The sequence below is a fragment of the Nicotiana tomentosiformis genome, chromosome 3 (assembly GCF_000390325.3).
Source record: "Nicotiana tomentosiformis chromosome 3, ASM39032v3, whole genome shotgun sequence".
NCBI lineage: Eukaryota > Viridiplantae > Streptophyta > Magnoliopsida > Solanales > Solanaceae > Nicotiana > Nicotiana tomentosiformis.
In genome coordinates, this window is record NC_090814.1 from 147,654,343 (window position 1) to 147,667,968 (window position 13,626).

The window sequence follows — 13,626 nt, forward strand, 5'->3', positions numbered from 1 at the left end:
CCCGAATGGACCCTATCTTGAGAAGTTTGTTTACCTCATCCTTTATGAATGCGTGCTTTTCCTCGAACTGGGGCCTTCTTTTTTGCTTCACCGGTCTGAACATAGGGTTCAAGCTTAGCTGGTGCGCCGTTATGTCCGGCGGGATCCCAGTTATATCTAGATGGGACCAGGCAAAACAATCGATGTTATTGATAAGAAATTGAATGAGTTTCTTCCTGAGTTCAGGGCTCAAACCCGTTCCCAGGTATACCTTTTGTTCGGGCCAGTGTTCGATCAGTACGATTTGCTCCAGTTCCTCAATTGTTGATTTGGTGGCATCGAAATCATCGGGGGTTACGAAGGATCGAGGTATCCATCGATCACCATCGTCCTCTTCAAAATTTTGCTTACTTGGTCGGGTTAAAGCCGATGTCTGTGATTGCTATTTGGCGCTCAGCTTTAAACCTGATCCTTTCATTGGTAAAGGTGAGGATATTGATTTTGCTTCTTCGACGGAGAACATTTCCTTTGCGGCCGGTTGTTCCCCGTACACTACTTTGATACCTTCCGATGTTGGGAATTTGAGGACCTGGTGTAGGGTCGAGGGTACGGCTCTCATGATGTGGATCCACGACCTTCCGAAGAGGGCGTTATATCTCATATCACCTTCGATTACGTGAAACTTTGTTTGCTGGATGGTTCCGGCTACGTTTATCGGTAGAGTGATCTCGCCTTTAGTGGTTTCACATGCCATATTAAATCTGCTTAGAACCAGAGTTGCGGGTATGACCTGATCCTGCAGGCTGAGCTATTCTATGACTCTCGATCTGATGATATTGGCCGAGCTACCTGGATCAATTAACACACGCTTAATCTTAGTTTTATTCATGAGTACAGATATTACCAGCGCGTCATTATGGGGTTGGATGATTCCCTCTGTATCTTCATCACTGAAGGATAAAGTCCCTGCGGGTGCATGATCTTGGGTTCGAGATCGCTTCACAATCGACGTTTTAGCGTGTTTAAGAATCGGTCCCTAGGGGGCATCGACGCCGCCGACGATCATGTGAATGACGTGTTGCGGTTCTTCTGGCTCGTTTCGCTTACCGAATTCCTTGTTTCTAAAATGGTTCTTCGCCCTATCGCTCAGAAATTCCCGAAGGTGCCCTTTATTAAATAAGCGGGCCACTTCCTCTCTTAGTTGCCTGCAATCTTCCGTTTTGTGACCATGAGTGCCATGATATTCGCACATTTGATTGGGATTCCTTTGGGCAGGATTGGTTTGCATGGGTCGAGGCCATCTGGTGTCTTTGATGCGTCCGATGACCGATACGATGGCGGATGTACCAATGTTGAAATTATACTCCGATAGTCGAGGGATTTCTATAGGATCCGTATATTTATCAAAGCCGCTCTTGCTCATAAGTCCCCGAGAATTTTGCCCCCGATCAATCCTTTGGTTGTTCTGAACCGTGTCACGTGCTGAACTGTTGTTCATCCGATCCTGTGTCGTACGGTTGGTATCGATATCTGTTCGACCTTTGATCTCTGTTGGCTTCCCTTTGATTTTTAGTGGTTGTGTGGTTCTGTCGTACGGGCCCATATGGAACTCCCAATTGATCATCTTCGACCCTGATTTTTGATTGGTACCGGTGGTGTACATCTGCCCAAGTTATTGCAGGGTACTCGATTAAATTTTGTTTCAGCCGACGTGATGCTGTCGAGCTTAGCCCATTCAGTCCTTGGGTGAAAGCTTGTACGGCCCAATCGTCTGTGACCGGTGGCAAGTCCATATGCTCTATTTGAAATCGGGATACGAATTCCCTCAGCATCTCCTTACCCCTTTGCTTTACTTTGAAGAGGTCCGATTTTCTTGTTGCAACCTTTATGGCACCAGCATGTGATTTTACGAACGAGTCCGCTAACATGGCGAAAGAATCAATGGAATTCGGCGGTAAGTTGTGATACCAGATCATCGCTCCTTTTGCGAGGGTCTCTCCGAACTTTTTCAACAACACGGATTCGATTTCATCATCCTCCAAATCGTTGCCTTTGATGGCGCATGTGTAGGAGGTGACGTGTTCGTTAGGATCGGTCGTACCATTATATTTGGAAATTTCGGGCATACGAAATTTTTTGGGGATTGATTTTGGGGCCGCGCTCGAGGGAAAAGGCTTTTGTATGAATATTTTTCGAAATCAAGCCTTTTTATCATTGGCGGAGCCCCCGGAATTTGATCGACCCTAGCGTTATATGTTTCCGCTTTTTTATCATTGGCTTCGACTCGCTTCGTGAGTTCCTCGAGCAATTTAGCAATTTCAGGAGCAATCCCCGATTCCCGCTCGTTTGATTTCACTACGACGGGTTCCGTTTTGGGTGTGACTTCTCGAAGAAGAGGATTGGAGTTCGGCCCGCTTTGTGTATGGGTTCGGCTCTGCAACTGAGCTATTGCTGCTTGTTGGGCTTGCAACATTTCGAAAATCATACGCAAGCTGACCCCGATTTCCCCCGTGCTGTAGGTGTCTCGGGTTATAAATCGAGCACCCCCCTGAACGCTCCTCTTTGGTTCAGAATGCTGATTCGCTTCTAGAGCTATTTGCAAATTGATATCCAGTGGTACTTCGGCTCGAATTTCGGTTTCTTCGATTCGAACCTCGTTACCGTTGTTAGGTAGCCTTCCGGCCCCGGGCACCAAGTTGTTGGTTTCATCTTGAAGGCCGGCTTCGAGGTCGATAGGTAGAGCCATGGCTGATTCGAAGTTGTAAGCTGGAGTGTACTGTAGATTTATATCAGACAATCACCGTTACCCTTAGCCCCATGGTGGGCGCCAAACTGTTTACCTGAAAAATCGGATAACGTTAAATTTAGATATGGTTCTAAGGGTATGCAAATTTCTTTGATATAAAATGACAATACAAGTATTTTTGCTGTGAAAATGGAAAATGATGGAAGAGAAGACTGAAAAATATTAGAAGAACAAGCACAATGAAATCTTGATCTGCCCTCCCTATTGCAGTCTATCTCCCCTTTTATAGTAGAGGGTCACTTCTTTATTTGTAACAACATAAAATAATACATATAGTGGAGAACCCATGATGGTTTGTCTCTCCCTTGATTCTCGCCAAGATTCTCTCCCTTTGTGCGGTTGTAACGGCTCTTGTCTTGCGAGCTTGGCACTGACTCGAGCTTGGTGCTAGATCGAATCCCCAGTCTTAGTTCGAGCTCGGTTCTGCTTTGGAGCATCGATATTCGGGGCATGTGTCGGTCGTCGTTACCCCGTAGTCCGATCCGGACGCGGGTTCGATAATGATATCGAGTTTTACGGTTGATTGGTCTTATGGCTCGAAACTCGACGTCTCTACTTCGGAATTCGTCTGAGCTTGCCATGCGGATACCCTTCGATTGAAACGTTATTGTCTCGGCCGGTCTTTATGACTGAGAATCGGTTTTGACCGTACACAAATTGTTATAAAGATAGTTCCATATTTTCAAAATACCATCTAATATATCCAACCATTAACAATAGCCAAAAAACGAGTTGCACCAGAAAAATATATTATAGTCAATGTTAAGGTATGAATTCTGACATAAAACCAGCTAAAATTTTTAATAAGAGTACAAAATGAAAAGGAAAAATGATGAAAGTAGGAAAAATCTTTGAGTATAATTAGCTAATTCAGATCACTGACAAGGGTTTCTTAGAAACACCTTCATCAACATACTGAATACCAAAAAAAAAAAAGTTATTACTATGGTACTCTCGAGCTTGCTTAATGTAAAACAAGAAGCAAAAAAATGAAGAGTTAGTTTTTGAACAAAATCACTGCATTCCTTGAGCGTCTTTTCGCCATTAATCAAACTCATCTGATGCATCACGAATCGAGGAGTTCTGGTGTCCAGATCTCCATTAAATAACCATCTCCTCAAGGTTAGCACATACCAAAAGAAGATCGCGCAGGAACAGGACTTCTTGACCAGAACTCATTCCTTCAAAGCAACAAATCCTAATCTTTTTAAGGTGAAGACCCCAATCTTTAGAAAGCATAGACCGTTGAAACCTTCCTCCAACAGAGTAAACATCATATGTACAATTGGAATAAAGCAAGTCTGCAAATGGAAATTCTATTAGAGCAAAGATCACCGGTCCATATTAAGAGCATTAACAACAACGCAGCGTATCCCACAAATAGGGGGTCTGGCGAGAGTATTATATATGTACGCAGCCTTACCCCTACTTTATGCATGTAGAGAAACTTTTTCCGGTAGACCCTCGACTCCAAGCAAGCATGCAAATCACAACAGTATAGAGAAAAAAATACAATAGTGTAAAAGTTGAGCATTAAGTGGGTTAAGAAAAATGACTTCTATTTAATATACACATCCATATATTTTGGCCTAAGGAATAGGGCGGGAGGATAAATGGGTAGTAGGCAAGATAAAATAATAGAGTCAAAGAAGTAGATTCAAGATTTAATCTTAGTGGGTCCAAGGGTCTGAGTTTTTTGAAATTATGAGTTCAATATTTATAATATGTTTAAGGAGTTTTAGCATAAAAATATATATGGTACAAGCCAAAATGGTCTGTCCAATTGAACCCATATTCAGAACTATAAGTCCGCCCCAGCCTGATTATATATTTTCAAAATGATTAACGTCCGAAGGTTGGAATAACTTTGTAGTATGCGTACAATGCCAGGGAGATACAGCTCCTGGATGGGAGTATGCAGTGTCAAACACTCATAACTGCTCATGGAAAGGTGAAGCATTCCCTAACATAAGTTTATATCTCCTTATCCTTGCTGGAAAACCCTTTATCTTGATAATATTGTTGGATTCTATGATTCAATCACACCTAATGTTTGAACTCTTTTATGGTCAAAAGTTTTAAGCACTGCCATAACCAGCCATACAAGCTAATATTATGTTACGTACGTAACCATCTATGATCCCAACTTGTTCTAAGTTGTAATTAAATTGAATATCCTCCCTTTATAGTATAGTAATTGTTTTCTGCTGGAACCAACTCTTCATTTCTTTTGAGGGACGGCAAGAAATAAATAAATAATAAATGTTTCTAACAAGTCAAGCAATCTTTTAATAGCAATCATTAATTAACCGTGTGAAACCTTAAACAGCAATAAAAACTATAGTTATTTAATTATGGATTTCTTTCTGTATTCTAAACAGCAATATTGAGAGTTCATTTAATCAGCTCCAGACTGCACCACTTACGTGCAGGTTCCAATCCCTCTAAAGGCCCTTCCTTCTGTCTTCTCCTGCCCCACTCTTCTATCTTCTCTTGCCCATAGCCTTAAGCCTATGGACTACTCTCGAAAAACTAGGACCTTGAGTGCTATAAAAATGGTACTTCCTTTTCTATGAATACAAGAACATAACCTTTTTGAAGAAAAAATACAAGAAAATATGTAAGTTAGCTAGTTACATATTCAATGATATTTGATACAAATTCTAATGATTGTACTTTCACATGCAATGACAAAGCATGGGAAGATCTTTTTGGTAAGGTTCGCAACATATCAAAATACTTGAGATTTAAAAAACAATATGAGTTGATTGACGTGAAAAATTCAAACACAGCAGCAGAAGCCAAGAACATACTGTGAGTTGACTGACATAAAAGTTCATAGGCATAATGTCAAAAGGCAGAAGCATGTATTAAGATTGTGAAACAGTGAAAACTGAAATGGACCTTGTTAGTTGTGATATTAGAGTCTCAGCATGTCCTGAAGGAACGAAGTGTAGTTAGGGTAACAAGAATGGAAACAAAGGCAAGAAGGAGAAACATAAATTGAAATTTTCAGAAAGCTTAAGTAGAAAATAGGTTCCTATTAAATGCATTTCTTTATTGAGAGTATATCCTAGAATCAAAAGGCGATGAAGCAGAAAGCTGCAGTTATTAGCTAAGACGTACTCCCCCTGTTTCAATTTATGTGAATCTATTTCCTTTTTAGTCCGTGCCTAAAAGAATGATCTCTTTCATTATTTGAAAACAATTTACTTTTATGCAGTGATTTATAGCCACACAAAATATATGTGCTTCATTCTACACCACAAATTCAAAAGTCTTCTCTCTTTTCTTAAACTCCGTGCCCAGTCAAATGGGTTCACATAAATTGAAACGGAGGGAGTACTTCTTTTCCTGCTACCACCCCCAGCAATATACCAATTAGTTCCACAGAACACTCCACAAGAACCAGCTCTAGGTGAAGGATGGAATCCCCGTATTTTAATTCTTGACCATGCCATCTGAGGTGAACATGAAAATCTAGCATTAGAATGTTGCATACAAAAGCAATATGCATTCATTCAGGGACAGAACAGCTGAAGATTTTATTCCACAAACCGTCTCAAAATCAAGCGTGTATAGGTCATTTAACGTCCTGGATTTTGATGATCCACCAAAAATCAGGAGCAATTTATCATCATAGAGGGCAGCCACATGGTTTGATCTTGGTGATGGACCTGCTCCCCTGCATGCATGCGCTAGTAATCAAGAAATAGACCTGATAATGCCACCATTTTGTAGAGTTAATGGCCCAAGGAGCAGGAACATTAGTAATGACATGAATGATATATCCTTTAGCTAGCAACTCACGTGCAATGAAGCGGCAGCCATGTCAAAGATTTAAGATCAAACATGTGTAGATCATTTAGCTTCATTCCTCCTCTTTGCATCTTCACCCCCAAATAAAATCAAAACTGAACTTGCTCTAAGAACACTATGACCACTACGCGCAACCTGTCCATTGAATTGGCCAGTTAAAAAAAATAAAAAAATAGAGAAGTTGCATTGCAGGTATCCACAACAAACTGAAGTGAAATCTTTACCATTTTCCTACCATTTCCTTTTATCTTTAAGAGTAACACTACTAGAAATTCGGCAAAAATCGACCAAGGTCGACCGACCAACTTTGGTCAGTCAAAAAACCGACCAAAAAACTGAACAAAGTTGGTCGGTTTTTCATAATTTTTTTTTTTTTTACGAAACCGACCAACTTTGGTCGGTTTTCTTTAGCGCAAAAATGCGGGAAACTATTTTTGAGTCCCGCAAAATTTATGTTTCAAGAAACCGACCAACTTTGGTCGGTTTTTCAATTAAAATAAATAAAAATTAATATTAAAAAAACCGACCAAAATTGGTCGGTTAATTCAGCGGGTCATTTAAAAAAACCAACCAACTTTGGTCGGTAATTTTACTTTTTAATAAAACCGACCAACTTTGGTAGGTTATTTTCGTGCGAAAATACAATTAAAGAGTATAAATCAAATAAAAGACAGTCTTAAAACAAAATGTACCAATGGTCTAGTGGTAGAATAGTATCCTGCCACAGTACAGACCCCGGTTCAATTCTCAGATGGTGAATCTTTTTATTACATAATTAAAATACCGACCAACTTTGGTCAGTTTTTTTTGCAATATTTTTTTTTTTGAATTTAATTGACCGACCAAAGTTGGTCGGTAATTTCCGACCAACTTTGGTCGGTATTCCTTTCCGACCACAAAAATACCGTCCACACATAAATGGTCGCGTTCTGATCGGTTTTTGGCCATTACCGACCAACGTTGGTCGGTTTTTTTGGTCGGTTTTTACCGAATTTCTAGTAGTGTAAGACAATTACCTCATTTGAGTAAGACAAGTTGGTAGCTGATACCAACTTGTCACGACCCAATTTCCCTTCCGTTTGGGTATCGTGATGGCACCTAGTCTTAGGGACTAGGTAAGCCTAACATTTCTGAATAACAACAATAATAAAGAAAATCTAACAGTCTCGATATAGAAATCCTTACAAAAATTTACAATTTTCCAAAACCGATAGTACAAATCATAAGCTCTACAGAGTTTGCTACACTTCTAAACACAACTGTTTGGAAATGAGTATAACAGCGCGAATACAAAATAAGGTGACTCTGAAGCCTGCGAACGCAGCAACATGTTTACCTTGAGTCTCCACACCAACGATCCACACAGCTACTAACGATCAAATACCTGAATTTGTACAAAAAATGTACAGAAGTGCAAAATGAGTACACCACAGTGGTGCCCAGTAAGTATCAAGACTAACCTCGGTGGAGTAGTGACGAAGAACAGTCAAGATACCCATTGGTCTAATAAACTGAACAAGTATAAGTATGTGAACAACAGAATAAGGTATCTACATAAAGACTACGCAATACGGTTAACAATACAGTAATTTCAATAAGGAAGGAAACAACAAGTATCATAAAATGACACAGAAGAGTGAATGGAACACAACCTAAATCCGGAACCACATATACAACAAGGACAAGTAATAACTCAGCAATTACAACTGCTTTTACATCAGGTTTTAGTCAAACAAACTCTGCGAGGTACCGAGCCTCAGACAAATCACAACTAACGGGTCTCAATACCTGAACCCTAACACTCGGCATCTTGTGCCCTCATAACATCTCATAACCGCACTGACAATTCATGTGCCAAGTAGAGCCACTCTCATGTAGACGACAAGTAAACAAGGGTGTGCATCTATATTCAACAATATCAAGAAGACCTCTTATTCGATAAGAGTGTTTAACTACGTGTATGCTTGTGCAAGTATCCTAGCATAATTCATACCAGCTAGTAAGCATAAGAAAAAGAACTGACAACACGTAGAATATTTTCTTATAACTTTCACAAGATTAAGCTCACACAGGTAAGTGTACCACTACACAAATATCAACCACAAGAATTCTCCCAGGCTATCACAATCATCACAAATCAATCCCTGACATAGCCCACCTTATCTCACCACGTGCGCATTAATAATATAGTAAGTGCCCGCTTTGTCTCGCCACACATGCATTATAATGTTCTCACCTTGTCTCGCTACATGTGCAACCCATATATATATCCCGCCTTATCACGCTACATGTGCAAATATCAATAGTAACAACAGCATGGCAGAAACCTCGTGTAACCCCATAACAACAACCATATGGCAGAAACCTCGTGCAACCCCATAACAACAACCGCATGGCAGAAATAAGGATTAGTTACAAATTATATACAATCTATTATTAGTACCTTAAATTATGGAATTCAGTTACACTTTTTTTTCTTTTTTCTCTCCTCTCTCCTTTTCCTGTTCTCTACCGCATCTCTCCATATATAATTAATTATTAGTGCCTTAAATTAGGGGATTCAGTTACACCTTTCTCCTTTTTTCTCTCCTCTCTTCTTTTCCTATTCTCTGTCATCTCTCTCCACCCAAATATTAAATCCTTATACGAATTGTCTCGTACCAAAGATAATGCTACTCAATTCATGCTCTAGTTCCCATTGCATGCATCTACCAACAATGCTAACATTCCAATATCAATTAATGTTTATGTTCACGAAATTGATTATAAGTCAAAGACAATAAGATAACCATAACTCAATGCCTTGTGTGTTCCCGGACAGATTTTAAACATATACTCGCCTGCTTCACCATTTACTTATTTTCAGAACTAAGATGGTGGCTTCACTTTATTCAATTGTTTCTCAACAAAAAGTACTTGACGTCTTCTGAGCGGATCAACTGCCTTAGCAACCCTCAATATGACATCCTTGCCTTTCGATTTTACAGTAGTATCTCTTAGTTCTATCTCCGTGAAACTCGAAATTTAAGTAAAATATTCAACGTATCCACCTCCGTCGATATAGCACCAGCAACAACAACAATAGAAACTCGACGATATAAATTTGTATGGTACAACATCGTACAAATTTAAAATACATTTCTTACAAATTTGATACATCTACAATAATATATAAACTAAAAAAAAATTTATACAACTAATTATATAGTATATAATATTTTTTTAACTTATCTATAACTTTCATACATTAGTTTTACCTAATTAAATACATCTACGACATCATACAACTTAAATATAATTTTCATATAAATTTTATACAATATGTCTTTTGTATGTATTTTGTATCTGATTTGTATATATTTTGTATGTGGTGTGTTCTTCTTCGTCTCTAAAATTTCAATTAAAACTTTTCCTCTTAATACAATTTTGATACATATCAACAAATTTATGTAAAAAGATAGTATTTATAACTTAAGTACAATTATTTATACAATGATTCATACATTATACACCTATTTTTTAACTTTCATACAATATTCAAATAAAAAAATATACAATTACAACATAATACAACTTAAATACAATTTACATACAACTATAATAAAACTTTAATATAATTTCGTAAATATATTGCATGTCATGTGTTCTTCTTCTCTTCTTTTTTATTCTTCTTCTTCTTCTTCGATTTTCAATCAGAAATTCGGCTAAAATCAAGTTTAATATTCACCAAACACTCTAAAAACTGAGATATAAACTCCAAAAGATATTTTCAATTATTTGCAACAACACCCAATCCAAATAATAATAGTTTTTGAAAGCCCAAATTCGAATTCAAAGCTTCGAAGTTTTTTAATGGCTGTCAATTGTGGAGAATCAAACACTTTTAAAATTTATTGATTGACATTTTTAATTTGGACATCAATAGTGCAACATGAAAGGAAATTGCTAAGTTAAACTCTATAGTAAAACGATTGAAATTCATTGATGAATTCCATTAAAACTCTATACAACAAGAAAGCATATAAAAAAACAGAGAATATCAAAGGAAGAAAAATTGAGAAAATAAATAAAGAATGAGAGATAGAGAGATGAAGAGGGGGGTGGGGGGTGGGGGTAGGTATAAAGGGATGGAAAAATAACTGATATTCTTTATTCAGATCCTAATATAAAGGGATAACTCATTTAAAACTTATTTGTATATAATTGATAAATTGTATATGATTATATAATTAAGTTAAAATTTGATTAGAGAGGGTAATAAAGTCTTATATGTATTATAGGAAGGTAAAAATACCAATTCATTATGTGTGTTCTCATTCAGCGGCCCTTATACTGTTATGGACTTTTTTGGCCTTCAAAAATTTGAAGAGAAAAAAATAACTTGAAAACCTCTTTCTTGCTCTTTTTTTTTTTTTTTTTTTTAACAGAAAAAGGAATTAAACTGACAACTTCCATGCACCTAAAAGAATTTTGTAATTCTTGTTTACAGTTTCCCTCTAAGTTGATGCACTGAAATAGTTCTTAAATAAGTAATACGAGTATATAGAATTTTAACTTTGTATATATTTAAAAATCTATTTTTCTTATTCTTTATCAACGATTTTCAGTTAATGCACCACTGAAAATGTTTGCTGATATACTCACATACGGAGTACGAAGGCGAAAAAAATGTAATTTTCAGTGTATTGATTCATTAACTTACTATAAGTCACAATTTATTTGTACTACTTATTAAGATTTGAAAAAATATATACTATATATTTAAGTTTCTCAAGTAGCAGGGGAAAGTACAATACAATGTCGGGTTAATTTCACTCAAGGTCATCCAACTTATCATTTATTTCACAAAAGTCACTTATCTATTTGTCATCATTTAAAAGTCACTCAACTTTACCTTTGAAACTTAAAAGTCATTCTAGTTCAAAACTATAAAATATCCAATAAAAAATATGACATGACATTACATTTAATTAAAAAATCTAACAATAATACCACATAAGCTTAAATAGATCATATCTAAGTTAGATCCATTTCTTTCTTAGCCCGATTTGACCTATAACCAAAATGAGTTATTAATATTTGAACAATTAACCGGACTAACACTTTGATTTTGTGGTTAATATTTTGAACATTAGAAGGAAAAGAAGAGAACAATTAAAGAAGGAAAAGTGCTAGTCCGGGTATGGTCCATCTAAGCTTATGTGGCACTATAATTAAAAATTTTAATTAAATTTAATACCATGTCATATTTTTATAGAATATTTTATAGGTTTTGAACTAGAATGACTTTTAAGTTACAAAGGTAAAATTGAGTGACTTTTAAATGATGAAAAATAGATAAGTGACTTTTATGAAATAAATAATAAGTTGGATAACCATCAGCGAAATTAACCCAATGCCGGAATCAATCAAGAAAATGAAGAGACCCAATTAAGAAAATAAACTATGTTCCTCCAATTTAAATCGGTTAATTCTAAGGACTCTCCACGTGACAAAATGTAAAGTTTTCTTTTCACAAACTACATATTTGAACTTTGATAGCTTCTCTAGATCCAAGTTGACATGTCGATAACACCGTATACGACGACCCCAAAAATAAAAGGTAACTTTACACAAATAGCCGGTTGAATCACTGTTTTTTTATTATTTTATAGATATACATAGATTTTATATTGATTATATACGATTGTATATACATTATATATCCGTCGATTATTTTTAATTTAAGTGGTTGGTTGGATGATTATTTAAATGAAAACTTTATTAAAAAAAGGAAGGGAAAACTACACAGTATAGCTGCCCTCCAAAATAATAGCATGTAAGTACATATCTTTTGTATATAAATATATAATACACACACTTTTATATATAATTAATATATATTTATTTATATTTGACTAGCGACCGTAATTAATTTTAGCCGACCAAACAAATGTGCTAAAAGCCCTAAGAAAACTGAGTGAAATGTTTGCTGAATGTTAGCCCAATAAAAGTCCATAGTTTGGTCGTCATTCTCAAACACTGGACAAGTATAGACTAGCCACATACTTGACTGGTTTTGAAGGGCGAAATGCAGCAATAGCCACTTTTTGCTATTTAAAATATATTCACAGTTCACAATATATTTAAAGATTAGCCAATTCACTAAAATTTCAGAACTAAATATCCTGAATTTGGAAACTCAGGACTTAGAATCCTGAATTTTTGAGCTGCTAATTTGAAACTTAGTACTAAGTGTCCTGGATTTCTGAACCACTCATTTAGAATTCAGGAATAAGATTCGAACTTCAGGACAAAATTTTTGAACTTTAGGACACGATGTCCTGAATTTCTGAACTACTAATTTAAAATTCAGGACATAAGATTCGAACTTCATGACACAATTTTCGAACTTTAGGACACGGTGCCCTGAAGTTTGAATTTTGAGGTTTAAACTCTAGGATGCCGTGTCCTGAAATTTGAGCAAAATTGGTTAATCTTTAAATACATCGTAAACTGTGGATATATTTTAAACAACATGATGTCATTTCCACGGCTTTGAACCTGAATTAACAGACTTGAGGGTAGTGGGCTCAAATTAGCAACGTTTGAGTTTGGCCTGTTAACCATTTTGTCACAGAAGAACTTTTTTAACGGACATGAAGTGCAATAGGCTGAACATCCCCTTCTTATACGGGCTAGCCTCTTCTTAGATCAATATTTGAAAAACAATAACCATAGCTTGGAAATCTGTTGAAAAGTAACCAATTCTAATGCAGAAATATCATCACAGTGTCATGAATTTTGAACTTAAATAAGTGAAAAATTCAGAATATTACCTTGATTTTGAAATCTGTGATAGTTATGAATTTCAAATTTTAAAAAGTGAAACTCCATACATTATCTTGGATTTCGTCCAGAACAAAGTCATTGAGGTTCACCGTTTTAAGTTCAAAATCCGTAATACTATCATGGATTCTAAAATTTAGGTAATTTTCAATGACTGTTGAATATATATAGCTATTTTGAATTATAAGTCCGAA

The 13,626-nt window shown here is 36.4% G+C and overlaps 1 long non-coding RNA gene across 1 annotated transcript; it reads right to left on the bottom strand.

The window, feature by feature from the left end:
- Positions 1 to 6,130: 6,130 nt before the first annotated feature.
- On the bottom strand, positions 6,131 to 6,741 carry LOC108942943 (uncharacterized). The gene is made up of 3 exons (XR_011414535.1): positions 6,596 to 6,741; positions 6,344 to 6,470; positions 6,131 to 6,246 (listed from the first exon to the last, which is right to left on the bottom strand). It is a non-coding gene; the product is annotated as an uncharacterized lncRNA (long non-coding RNA).
- Between the last annotated feature and the right edge of the window lie 6,885 nt (positions 6,742 to 13,626).